This window comes from Scyliorhinus canicula, chromosome 20 (genome assembly GCF_902713615.1).
Source record: "Scyliorhinus canicula chromosome 20, sScyCan1.1, whole genome shotgun sequence".
Lineage (NCBI taxonomy): Eukaryota > Metazoa > Chordata > Chondrichthyes > Carcharhiniformes > Scyliorhinidae > Scyliorhinus > Scyliorhinus canicula.
In genome coordinates this window covers 21463252-21475733 of record NC_052165.1, presented here as the reverse complement: position 1 = coordinate 21475733, position 12482 = coordinate 21463252, and the positions used below count along the sequence as shown (strand labels likewise).

General features: G+C 46.0%; 1 protein-coding gene across 4 annotated transcripts in view; it reads right to left on the bottom strand.

Moving 5' to 3' along the window:
- The window catches only part of lrriq1 (leucine-rich repeats and IQ motif containing 1), a 281000-nt gene that overhangs the window by 200091 nt on the left and 68427 nt on the right, over positions 1-12482 (bottom strand). The gene's annotated exons all lie outside the window — the stretch shown is intronic.

Here is a 12482-nt window from a genome sequence, read left to right as displayed (position 1 = left end):
ACTGAGACAATGGACATTGGAATGTGAAAGAGCTGACTCAGGAGCACGAGAAGAAAGGAGATAAGGAAGTTGGACCTGATGGACGGATAGGATAAGAAAACCGTTAGCCACAGCAGTATTAGTGAACCGTGCTAATAATTATGTCATAGTCACCAGCCTACCTCGAGGATAATAATTCCATATAAGTACATGTTCTGGATCCTTGCCAAATCATTGGTGTGTTTAGGAATTTAAGGGGACCACCTCTAAGCTGTGATTGTATAAAGGGACAGTCCGTACTCTGGGACTTTGGCACTTCTCGAAGGTGGTTCCCCGACTACTTAGAGATTTGTCCCGGCCGTGAATAAACGAATATTCTTTACTGACTTGTTCGAGTGTTTTACTTCTGGACTGACGGACGGCTATGTGAAAGCGCAATTCACAACAAGACTCAAACATTTAGATTTGACTATGAGTTTCATCACAACGAAAAGGACTTCCCAATTCTAACCCCCTCAAAACGAGTGGTTTCAGGGATTGTCAAATAATAAAATTGTCAGTCTCATCATGAATAACCAAGGCATGGCGCTCAAAACTAGACAGAACCAACAGATTTTTTGAATACCTATAAGATCTCATCCATGACACATCCAGCTCTCCACAACCCAAACAGAGAAAGAAAAACTTAGCCTTCCTCCAATACTGAGAACAAATTCATCTTCCCCCTGAACCAATTGGAAACATATGGGGCGCGATTCTCCCAAAACGGGAGAAATCGTAAGGCTGGCGTCAAATCCGAGTGGGTTTGACGCCAGCGCGCCCCTTCCCGACCGGGAACCGATTCTGGTCCCCGGTCGGGGCTAGCAGCCCGACGCCGCAAGCTCCGGCATCACGGGCTTAACGAATTTCGTTAAGCCCGCTTGCCGGAGTTAGCGCCGGCTGACGCGTCATATGACGTCAGCCGCGCATGCGCGGATTGGAAGACTCCAACCCGCGCATGCGCGGATGACGTCATCGCGTATTTGCGCGAAACCCACGCATGCGCGGGCCGGGATACCCCTCAGCCGCCCCGCGAATGGATACTGCGGGGCGGCGGAAGGAGAAATAGTGCGCGGGCATCGGGCCCGCTGTCCGCGATCGGTGCCCACCGATCGCGGGCCCATGGCACCCTTGGCACGGCCGTGGTACTGCCGTGCCAATCGGTGCCATGGTTATAAAAAGCGAGTTGTTCCCGCCGTTTTTACAAACGGCCAGACCAGGTGTGTTTGCCGTTCGTAAAAACAGCGTAAAGGGCTGGGACTTCGGCCCATCTATCAGCTGTGAATCGCTGCCGGCCGTAAAAAAACGGCGGCAGCGATTCGTGTCGGGAGTTGGGCGGGGGGGGGGGGGGGAGAATAGCGGGAGGGCGGGAAAAATGTCGGGAAGGCCCTCCCGCTATTCTCCGACCCGTCGTGGGGGGCGGAGAATCGGGCCCATGAGGTTTTGGTTCAGAGCCTTGTCAAATGTGCTGGTGAGTTGATACCCAATATTTAAAGGATGATTTAATTGTCATTTCCCCAGCAGATCTTCTTCACGATTGTGAAAATACAGTTTACATAAAATTCGAACCATTAGATACTACACAGCATGCAATGCATCACTACTGGATCTGCATTTATTGGTAAAAGAATGATAGGATGAATGGACATAGCAATATTGTGTAGATTGTCAGTTCGTAATCACAAAGAGGCACCTGAGGGTATGCCGAAAAGCATTCAATTGTCATTGTCTGGATAACCATTCCCTTATCCCACTAAAAACATCAATCTCCGCCACAACACAAATTGTGACTAAGCCCTCTCCCCTCATTAAATTAAATCAGATCACTTGACTGAATTTCACTGTGCAGAAAACATGAATTAGTTCCTCCATCTCCGGCAGTGTCACCATCAATCCCCGTCACTGAAGAGAAATCTGTGTAACAAACCCACATCTCAGGGGAACTTCAACATTATTGAAGCCAGACTTAGCAATCACGACCACCGATTGAGTAGTCCACCCTCCTCCATTTCCACACATCCTCTCTGGAAGACAAAATCAACATTGTCCACCAGCCACAACCATCTCCACCCTCATTCCACTCCACTGCCTGCCCTCCACCCCCCCAGAGAGAGAAGGAAAACTCAGCCTTCCTCCCACACTGAGAACAAATTTATCTTCCCCCGGAACCAATTGGAAACATATGGGCCGGGATTCTACGAGCCTGCGCCGCGACGGAGAATTGCTGGGGGCACGTGAAATTTCCACCATGCTGCTCTGACGACGGGCCGCCGATCGCGCCCGCACGGTCCGCCGCAGCGATTCTCCACGGACGACATGTCAAACGCCCACCGAGCACCGCTGGTGTGGTTCAAACCCGGTACCACCCGGCGGGAGGTTGGACCCACGGCCACTGTGGACGTCCTGGTGGGATGGCGCGGGGATCTGACTCTGAGGGGGTGGCCTCCATGGGGTCCAGGCCCACGATCAGGGGCTTCCAATCAGCAGGCAACCGCGATCTGGAGGGGGCCTACTTCCTTCCGCATGGGCCTTGTGTTCAGTTACCGACATCTTGCTCTGCGCCACGCGGAGACGGCAACCACGTGCATGCGCCCGGCACGGAGACGGCAATGGCACCCATGCGTGGACCTGCACCGGCTGTGGTGCGCATTAGCGGACCTGCGCCAGCCGTGCAGGGCCGCCTTTCGGCGCTGGAACAGTGCACATTACTTCGGCGCTGTACTAGCCACCTAAAAACTGGAGAATTCCTGGGCCAGGCCGGTTGACGCCGGCGTACACCATTCCGGTGTTCACACCGGCGTCAATAATTGGCAGGGATTTCAGAGAATCCCGGCCATGAGGTTTTTCCTCCCCGATCATTGAGCACACACTTAGCCTTTCACTTTCCCACACTAAAACAAAATAAATCTCTCCCAACATCATGCTGAAGCTTATCCGTTCAAAGGTTCACACCTTTATATGCTCCTGTAAGTAGCAATTCAGGCTCCATCCAATTTCCTTCTCGCCGTTTAAGAAATGTCTCATGTCTCTTTCAGCTCCTCACCTGGAAGCAACTCATCTCACCCACCATCTGCCTTCTCACCCTTCCTTGATTCACCTCATCCACCAGGGTTCAATTATGTCATGATCTTTTAACCTGAAGGACTGTAATACTGGACTGGTCTTTACAACCTTTTTACTATCACCAGAGAGCTTGACTGGAAATATATTAAATTTACTACCTGTTTATTTGAGCTTCTCCATTCTGTGACACAGAGTTCTGTCACAGCTGCAATCTGCTAGAATTTCAAGAGCTCCAAAAGCTGCAACTCTCGATTCTTATTCCTCCAGTAGCACCAAAGTTCCTTTGACAGCATCTTCCAAACTCTACCACTCAGGGGCAAGGGCAACAGGTGCTTGGCAACACCGCAGCTTGCATGCTTCCCTCTAAGCCACACACCATGCTGACTTGCAACTATATTGCCGTTCCTTCGCTGTGGAAGATTTTGAAACTCACTGCTGAACAGCCCTTGAGAATGCTTGCAGAAGATGGGCTGCAGCTGTTCCAGGAGGCAGTTCACCACCACCCGTCTCGAGAGCAATTAGGGATGGGCAAAAAAATGCTGGCCTATTTGTCTCCGCTTACATCCCAAGAAGAAGTTTAAAAAAAACACTGGCAGAAATTAGCTTTGTCCTGACCTCATGCGCGCAAAACCATGGGATATTTGTAATAAATTTATCTTCATTTGCCATTTAACTACCAGTTTTTGTTTTCTATGCTCACATCCAATAGTGATCTTGCCCTTACCTTTTCTTTTAATAATCTTCTCATTTAAGTCTTGTTTTATTTCACTCACCTGATGAAGGAGCTACGTGATTCCAAATAAACCTGTTGGACTTTAATCTGGTGTTGCAAGACCTCTTACTGTGCCTACCCCAGTCCAACACAGGCATCTCCACATCTTGTTTTATTTCATTTCTCTCTATCTCGTTCTCTGGTGTTTCTTTTTTCCTTGCTGGGTCAGCAAAGACCCATTTCTAATTATTTATTTCTGAAATGTCTGTCAATTCCCCAGTTTAATTAGTTGTTCCTCATTTGCAAAGAAACCATGATTAAGATGAGTGAAATTCTGCAGCAACAAACATTTTGTGGATTCCACCGAATTGGTAGAAGACCCCACTCACATGTAAGCAATCAAAGCTTTTAGATTACAAATCTGCATCAAAGCTAATGTTTAACAGCAGCTTCATTAATTTCACCCTTTCCACCCCCACAAAGTTTTCAACGGTTGTAGACAACAGAACACATTGGGCATGAAACTGATCTTTGGTAATAGCACAGACTAAGCTCATCGTGTACTGGCAACCCAAGCTCGATTTTAACTTCAATGAGAAAGAAAACTGGACAAAGATGGACTGCCAATTGGTCACGGGTTTGTGCTGCTCTATTGGTAAATACCAATTTCACCCACAGAAATCACATTTGTTTTGATAACACAAAATAAAATTGTCACCCAATCAAAATAGGCGCAATTATGATTTCGTGATTTCTGCAGTCATCACCATGGTTCGACTGATGAACTACTTTCATGCCAGCATTGTGTAACAGGAGTAAACACCCACATGTGTAAATAAGGTAGCCAATTAAATATTTACTTAAAACAACAGTCCAGCACATTTCCTTCAGAGTGCATTTGCTGTAGGAATTAGTACAGGGAATTTCAATGGTTCTGTTTATTGGGGAGAATAATATACGGAGGGTGGAATTGTCCATTCTGGAGACAAAGTGCGGTGGTACACAGGGAAGTCAGCATGATCCCCTGGGCAGTAGGGGAGATTCAACCATTTGATTATCTGCTTTTCAGCTCATTAATTATGCCTCGAGGAGCTTGGTGAATCTCACGGCAATGGGGGCCGCCCTGCAGTTACCTCATGAGGTCAAAGATCCTGCCGTTATATTGAAACAGCACCCGCACAGGTCTTCACTCACTGCAGGCCAGGTGTTGTGAAATTCTACATCACCATGGCACCTAAATGTACCAAACCCTCGATTCCATGGTTCAGCGAGGCCTTGCTGGGGATTCTTATCCAGGCCGTCCAGGAAAGACAGGTAGTCCTCTATCCTCTGGATGGGGGCAGGCGGTCGTCCCACCTGACCATTCCGGCCTGCAGCGCAAGAAACAAATGACCGATCTGATCCACCAAGTAAAATGAATCTTCCAAACAAACCTATACTCTCATAAAGGCATCAGACATTCTAAGGGTTAGAGTCCACAGGGATCACACATGACCAGCAGATGGGACATCTGCGCTGCATGCCTGCCAGCCACTTTAACTTGCCATCTCATGTAAGTTCCTGCACAAATGGCGCCTTAATTTCTTACTGGAGAAGGGTCAGCACACACAACCAGCATGCATACTTCTAAAATGTTCTTTCATCAATAATGCTCACAGTCAATCTGCCTGTCTTTATGCAGAACAAGATATCCCACAATTGAGTGAGAGTGAAGACCAGAGTGGGTACCACTGAGTTTGGACACTTGGAACAAACGTCAGAGCTCGCTGGTGAGGAAGGTGAGATTGGCCTCCCTAAACAATCCAGAGTCCATCCAGTATACATTGACAACATGGAGACAATTACTGTTCGTCAACTTATGTTCAGCCTGCCTGGTCAATCACTAATTGTCTCTTCTTGCTATTCCAGCTACCAGCAGGAAACTGCAAAGGACAATAACAAGCAATCATCTCAGCCCCAGTCCCGAGACCACCTCAGATGAACAAAGAACAAAGAAAATTACAACACAGGAACAGGCCCTTCGGTCCTCCCAGCCTGCGCCAATCCAGATCCTTTATCTAAACCTGTCACCTATTTTCCAAGGATCTACTTCCCTCTGTTCCCCGTCCGTTCATATATCTGTCTAGATGCATCTTAAATGATGCTATCGTACCCGCCTCTACCACCTCCGCTGGCAAAGCGTTCCAGGCACCCACCACCCTCTGCGTAAAAATCTTCCCACGCACATCTCCCTTAAACTTTACCCTTCTCACATTGAAATCGTGACCCCTTGTAATTGACACCCCCACTCTTGGAAAAAGCTTGTTGCTACCCACCCTGTCCATACCTCTCATAATTTTGTAGACCTCAATCAGGTCCCCTCTCAACCTCCGTCTTTCCAACGAAAACAATCCTAATTACTCAACCTTTCTTCATAGCAAGCACCCTCCATACCAGGCAACATCCTGGTGAACCTCCTCTGCATCCTCTCTAAAGCATCCCCATCCTTCTGGTAATGTGGCGACCAGAACTGCACGCAGTATTCCAAATGTGGCCTAACCAAAGTCCTATACAACTGTAACAGACCTGCCGACTCTTGTACTCAATACCCCGTCCGATGAAGACAAGCATGCTGTATGCCTTCTTGACCACTCTATCGACCTGCATTGCCACCTTCAGGGTACAATGGACCTGAACTCCCAGATCGCTCTGTACATCAATTTTTCCCAGGACTCTTCCATTGACCGTATAGTCCGCTCTTCCAAAATGCATCACCTCACATTTGCCTGGATTGAACTCCATCTGTCATTTCTCTGCCCAACTCTCCAATCTATCTATATTTTGCTGTATTCTCTGACAGTCCTCCTCGCTATCTGCAACTTCACCAATCTTAGTATCATCTGCAAACTTGCTAATCTGACCACCTATACCTTCGTCCAGATCATTTATGTATATCGTAAACAACAGTGGTCCGAGCACGGATCCCTGTGGAACACCGCTAGTCACCTATCTCCATTTTGAGACACTCCCTTCCACCACTACTCTCTGTCTCCTGTTGCCCAGCCAGTTCTTTATCCATCTAGCTAGTACACCCTGAACCCCATACGACTTCACTTTTTCCATCAACCTGCCATGGGAAACTTTATCAAACGCCTTACTGAAGTCCATGTATATGACATCTACAGCCCTTCCCTCATCAATTAACTTTGTCACTTCCACAAAGAATTCTATTAAGTTGGTAAGACATGACCTTCCCTGCACAAAACCATGCCCCCTATCACTGATAAGTCTATTTTCTTCCAAATGTGAACAGATCCTATCCCTCAGTATCTTCTCCAACAGTTTGCCTACCACTGACGTCAAGCTCACAGGTCTATAATTCCCTGGATTATCCCTGCTACCCTTCTTAAACAAAGGGACAACATTAGAAATTCTCCAGTCCTCTGGGACCTCACCCGTGCTTAAGGATGCTGCAAAGCTATCTGTTAAGGCCCCAGCTATTTTATCCCTCGCTTCCCTCAGAAACCTGGGATAGATCCCATCCGGACCTGGGGACTTGCCCAACTTAATGTCTTTTAGAATACCCAAAACTTCCCCCTTCCTTATGCCGACTTGACCTAGGGTATTTAAACATCCATCCCTAGCCTCAACATCTGTCATGTCCCTCTCCTTGGTGAATACCAATGCAAAGTACTCATTAAGAATCTCACTCGTTTCCTCTGACTCCATGCATAAATTCCCTCTTTTGTCTTTGAGTGGGCCAATCCTTTCTCTAGTTACCCTCTTGCTCCTTATATATGAATCTTATGTATGTTTCCTTTTTCATCTTAGCTAGTCTCACAATTCCATCCGTCATCCATGGTTCCCTAATCTTGCCATTCCTATCCCTCATTTTCACAGGGACATGTCTGTCCTGCACTCTAATCAACCTTTCCTTAAAAGACTCCCACATTTCAAATGTGGATTTACCCTTAAACAGCTGCTCCCAATCCACATTCCCTAGCTCCTGCCGAATTTTGTTATACTTGGCCTTTCCCCAATTTAGCACTCTTTCTTTAGGACAACGCTCGTCTTTGTCCATGAGTATTCTAAAACTTACGGCATTGTGATCGCTATTCCCAAAGTAATCACCGACTGAAACTTCAACCACCTGGCCGGGATCACTGTAGTTTGTGGATGTTATAAGTATCTGTTGCAACCGACATCTTGCAATGGTGATTATTTTGTGACTGCGATTTTTAAGACAAGTAATGTTCATTGTTCAGTACCATAGATTTTCATGCCTCTCTGCAGCGTTTGTCCACCTTCATGTTTAAGGCTGAGCGTTATTCCTTTATTAGTTCCCGCTGAACTTCATGACACTGAATGATGGAAGTTGGTTCCACTCGGTAAATTTGAAATGTCTGTCAAAGGGAATGAGTATATGATGTCAACTACTGAAAGACCTACTGGACACAAGTATCCTAGAGAAAGGGAACTGTAGCGACATGTATGACCGACTGGTAGAAAGGGACAACACCGTACTGGACGCAACAAGAATGAAATGGGAGGATGACCTGGGGATTGAGATAGGGTGGGGACTCTGGAGCGAAGCACTGTATAGGGTCAACTCCACCTCCACGTGCGCAAGGCTCAGCCTGACGCAACTAAAAGTGGTACATAGAGCCCACTTAACAAGAAACCGTATGAGTAGGTTCTTCCCGGAGGTGGAGGACAAATGTGAACGGTGCCAAAGAGGCCCGGCCAACCACGCCCACATGTTCTGGTCTTGCCCCAGACTTGTGGAGTACTGGACAGCCTTCTTCGAGGCTATGTTCAAAGTGGTGGGGGTGAGGGTGGAGCCATGCCCGATAGTGGAGGTCTTCGGGGTTTCAGACCAGCCAGATCTATTCCTGGGGAGGAGGGCGGACGCCCTTGCCTTTGCCACCCTGATCGCCCGCCGTAGAATCCTGTTTGGCTGGCGGTCAGCAGCACCGACCAGAGCTGCAGACTGGCTGTCCGACCTCTCAGAATCTCTCCAAATGGAGAAAATCAAATTCGGCATCCGAGGGTCAGACGACGGCTTCCACAGAACGTGGGAGCCATTCATGCAATTGTTCCGGGACCTGTTTGTGGCCAACGAACAAGAGGAAGAATAGTCGGGTGGCCAAGAATCAGGGGAAAATGGACGGGAATCGGGGGAAGGTAGCCCGGGGCGGGGGGGGGAAGAGGGCTAACGGGTTCATTATGGGGGTTTGTTCGCATGGTTTTACGCTTATTTCTTTTTCTTGTTAATTTATTGTTTTTGTATTGGAGGGGAGGGGTTACTGTTTTTCTCTGTTGTGATAAAAATTTGTTGTTGAAAACTTGAATAACTGTAAAGGGGGTTTGTTTTTGCGACTGTTTGTTTGCTACTTTCTTCTGCTTTGTATTGTTATTAATTTATTGCTTTGTATTGGTGGGGGGGGGGTCCTTCTTTCTGTTTATTTCTATAACTTGTTTATTTTATTGTTGGGAGAAAATTTGTTGTTGAAAAATTTGAATAAAAATTATTTTAAAAAAAAAGAGTATGTGATGTCAGAGGTGTGTGCTCATCCTGAGGAACCTGTCTATTTATTGGTGAGGATCTTACTTTTCTCCTGAGCGGCTGTCTCACGGTGCTTCTCAGAATCTCTCTGAAGTCACAAAACACAAATCGATAAGGAATTCATTGCATGACTGTGCACTCATTGACTTTATATAAAGGGGTTGGCCTTTGTCAAACAGTGTTGAGAACTGTAATGTTATGAAAGCAGTGCACCAGCACATCTCCTGAGTTCTCATCAGTATCTATAAAACAAAAGCGTAATAACTGACGGAAATGGTGGGCTATGTCTCTTCCAAGGCAATGCCGGACATAGATCAGGCAAGCTTCCGGCAAATACAGGGTGATGAGTGTTTGGCAGCAATTAAACAATGGTCTTGCTAAACTACTCTCTGAGAGGACGTTGCGAACATAACTCAGCTTTAGATGTATGCTGTTCAGTAACAGATCATTGCATCCTGATGTCCAATAGCACCTTGGTGCTCCGTATCAAGATGTGGGCTCTGCATTAATCATGTGTGAGAGCTGGCATTTGGAGCGGTGGGGCTGTCTGGATATGTTTCCTTCCTGAAATGGGAAAGCACTGACCATTGACAAATGTTTTCCATCTTACAGCCACCTTGCTAAACTGCTGTCACCAAATGTGAAAGGACTGCACTATATGTATTTGCTTAAGAAATTGCACAGATGAAGTGCTTATCACATTCCACAGCAGCCACATAGTTCCTATGTTACCATGCCTTCCAAGGATGACCCCACCTTTAGGGTTGAAGGTGACTTATGCTTCCTCAATGAGTATTATGAGATTCATGAACTTTCTTGATATGTTGAAGATGACAATAAAGGTGTTGTTTTGACCCTGCATCAAAGCATGAAGAGAACATGTGAAAACTTGCTTTCAGCTTATTCCTCTTAAAACCTAGTGGCCATAAGATTGTCACAGGCACCTCTAACACGTTGTGCTCATATTAATCCCATCTGATGTTACTACTGGACAGTCAGGTTCCAGAATAGAACACTGGCTCGATAGACCATAATATTTATTTTTTGTTTAGAGACGTGGAAGAGCAGAGTCACAGGACTTCAAATTAACTTTTAACAAAAAGAATAAAACATTTAATAAACATGAAAAGTCTGGCTATAATTGAATACTCCTTCACCCAACCAAAGCTTCACAGATTTATACACATTTTAATGATAACATAAGTTGCAACATATATCTTACACAATAACTGTTCTCGGTAAGTACACAGTCCATGTAAACCAACAGGCCAACTGTGGTCAGAGACACCACACTCTGATACCAAATGGCAGATACCACCTAATTTAATTTCTGTGGATTACTCAGAAAATCTCCCGGATACTTGTCACGCTATTAACCAACTGGTCTCACTGGAATTCTGGCTTTCACAGCTATTTTCAAACTAAATTCTCGAAGAACATCATTTGACATCTTTTCCCACACAATGCTTTCTCTCAACTGACATCACCAAGGAGTCGCTTCCAGGATTTCAATCTTTCCTCTGCCCTAGATTGTCACTTGCATTCAAGCTTGCACAGAATATCTCAGGTACCATCCACTCCAACAGAATACCACTGCTTCACACTGCTGTATTAAGGTGTCAGCAACTTTAGGATTACTTCAGGTGCCTGGCTTATCGCTAGCTTGCTTCACCAGGTCTGCATCCAGTCTTTAACTAGGAGCCTCTCTCTGCCACTATCTTTCACCTAAGTTAACAGTTCCTTGTTCATATTCCAGTCTTTTGTCACTTTGACTTCAGTCTTCCTGGTTTCTAGAACTATCTGTTCTTTAGCTTCTGGGACTTGCTTTCTTCCCCTTACTCCATCGACCTTGCTTTCTTCCCCTTACTCCATTGAACCTACCACTGCGCCGGGAGTTTCTGTGGGAACTGGTTTCTTCTCAGATACCTGGTTCCAAGTGAAGCACAAGTGCTTCTGCATTTCAGTGTGGACCCATGGATCCTAATCAACAGCCTAGTCTTTATTTAAACCATGTTCCTTTTCACATCATAAACCCTTTAATTACAATGTATGCAGTTTGAAATGAAACCAAAACCCACAGACATGCAGGTTTAGCACAGTGGGATAAATAGCTGGCTTGTAAAGCAGACCAAGGCCAGCAGCGCGAGTTCAATTCCCGTACCAGCGTCCCTGAACAGGCACCAGAATGTGGCGACTGGAGGCTTTTCACAGTAACTTCATTTGAAGCCAACTTGTGACAATAAGCAATTTTCATTTCATTTCAATATTTAACATGAAGATAATGAAAGTTTTAACCCTTTCTTACACAGATACAAAAAGTAAAACTTACTTAAAGCTATAGATTGTTTCTAATACCCAGAAGTACAAATATAGATGACTTAAAATTACCTTTCTTTCCTGACACCCATGGAAAGGCATCCTCATGTGCCATGACTGAATCCTCACCCTTTTCAGATTCATCTCCTTCCAAGTTTTCCACCTCTGAGAAGACATCTACCTCCTCTAGATCTCCCTGTGGCAACACATCCCCCCATTTTCAGTGCTTGGTTGTGCAAAGGGCAGGAGATAATGATGATGTGGGACACCATCTGACGTGAATATTGGGGAACCCCATCTGACCAAACATCTGAAATGTATTTCTAAGAGGCCAATAGTCTGCTCTATAAGGATCTTGTGGCTGATTGTGCAGCATTGTATCTCTCCTCAGATGCTTCTGTGACCAAACAATGAGCATCATTAGCCATGTCTTCTGGAGGTGCCCCTTATGATCGAGCAGCCAACCTTATAAGCACTGTACTCCCTCAAATAACTCTAGCACATAGGAGTGACTCAAAGTGTACGAGTCGTGTGAGCTTCCTGGGTACCGGGCTGGATCTGCTTTCCATGATCATAAATTAGCTAGCCGTTCAGAGAGTGAAATCCTTTTCTATTAGTGAATCTGAGGCTGCTAGCAGGGAGCTCTCAAGATCACCTGTGTGAAGTCAATGGTGCCCAGCACTTGCAGAAAACTGAGATCACAATGAATTTCACAGCTCTGACATCCTGGCTTGTTTCATCCAGGCGGAACAGCATGTAATGGTGAGCTTCATTGAAAAGAGTATCTGACACTTTCCTTTTGCATACGTATTTTGCTGATAGAGAGAT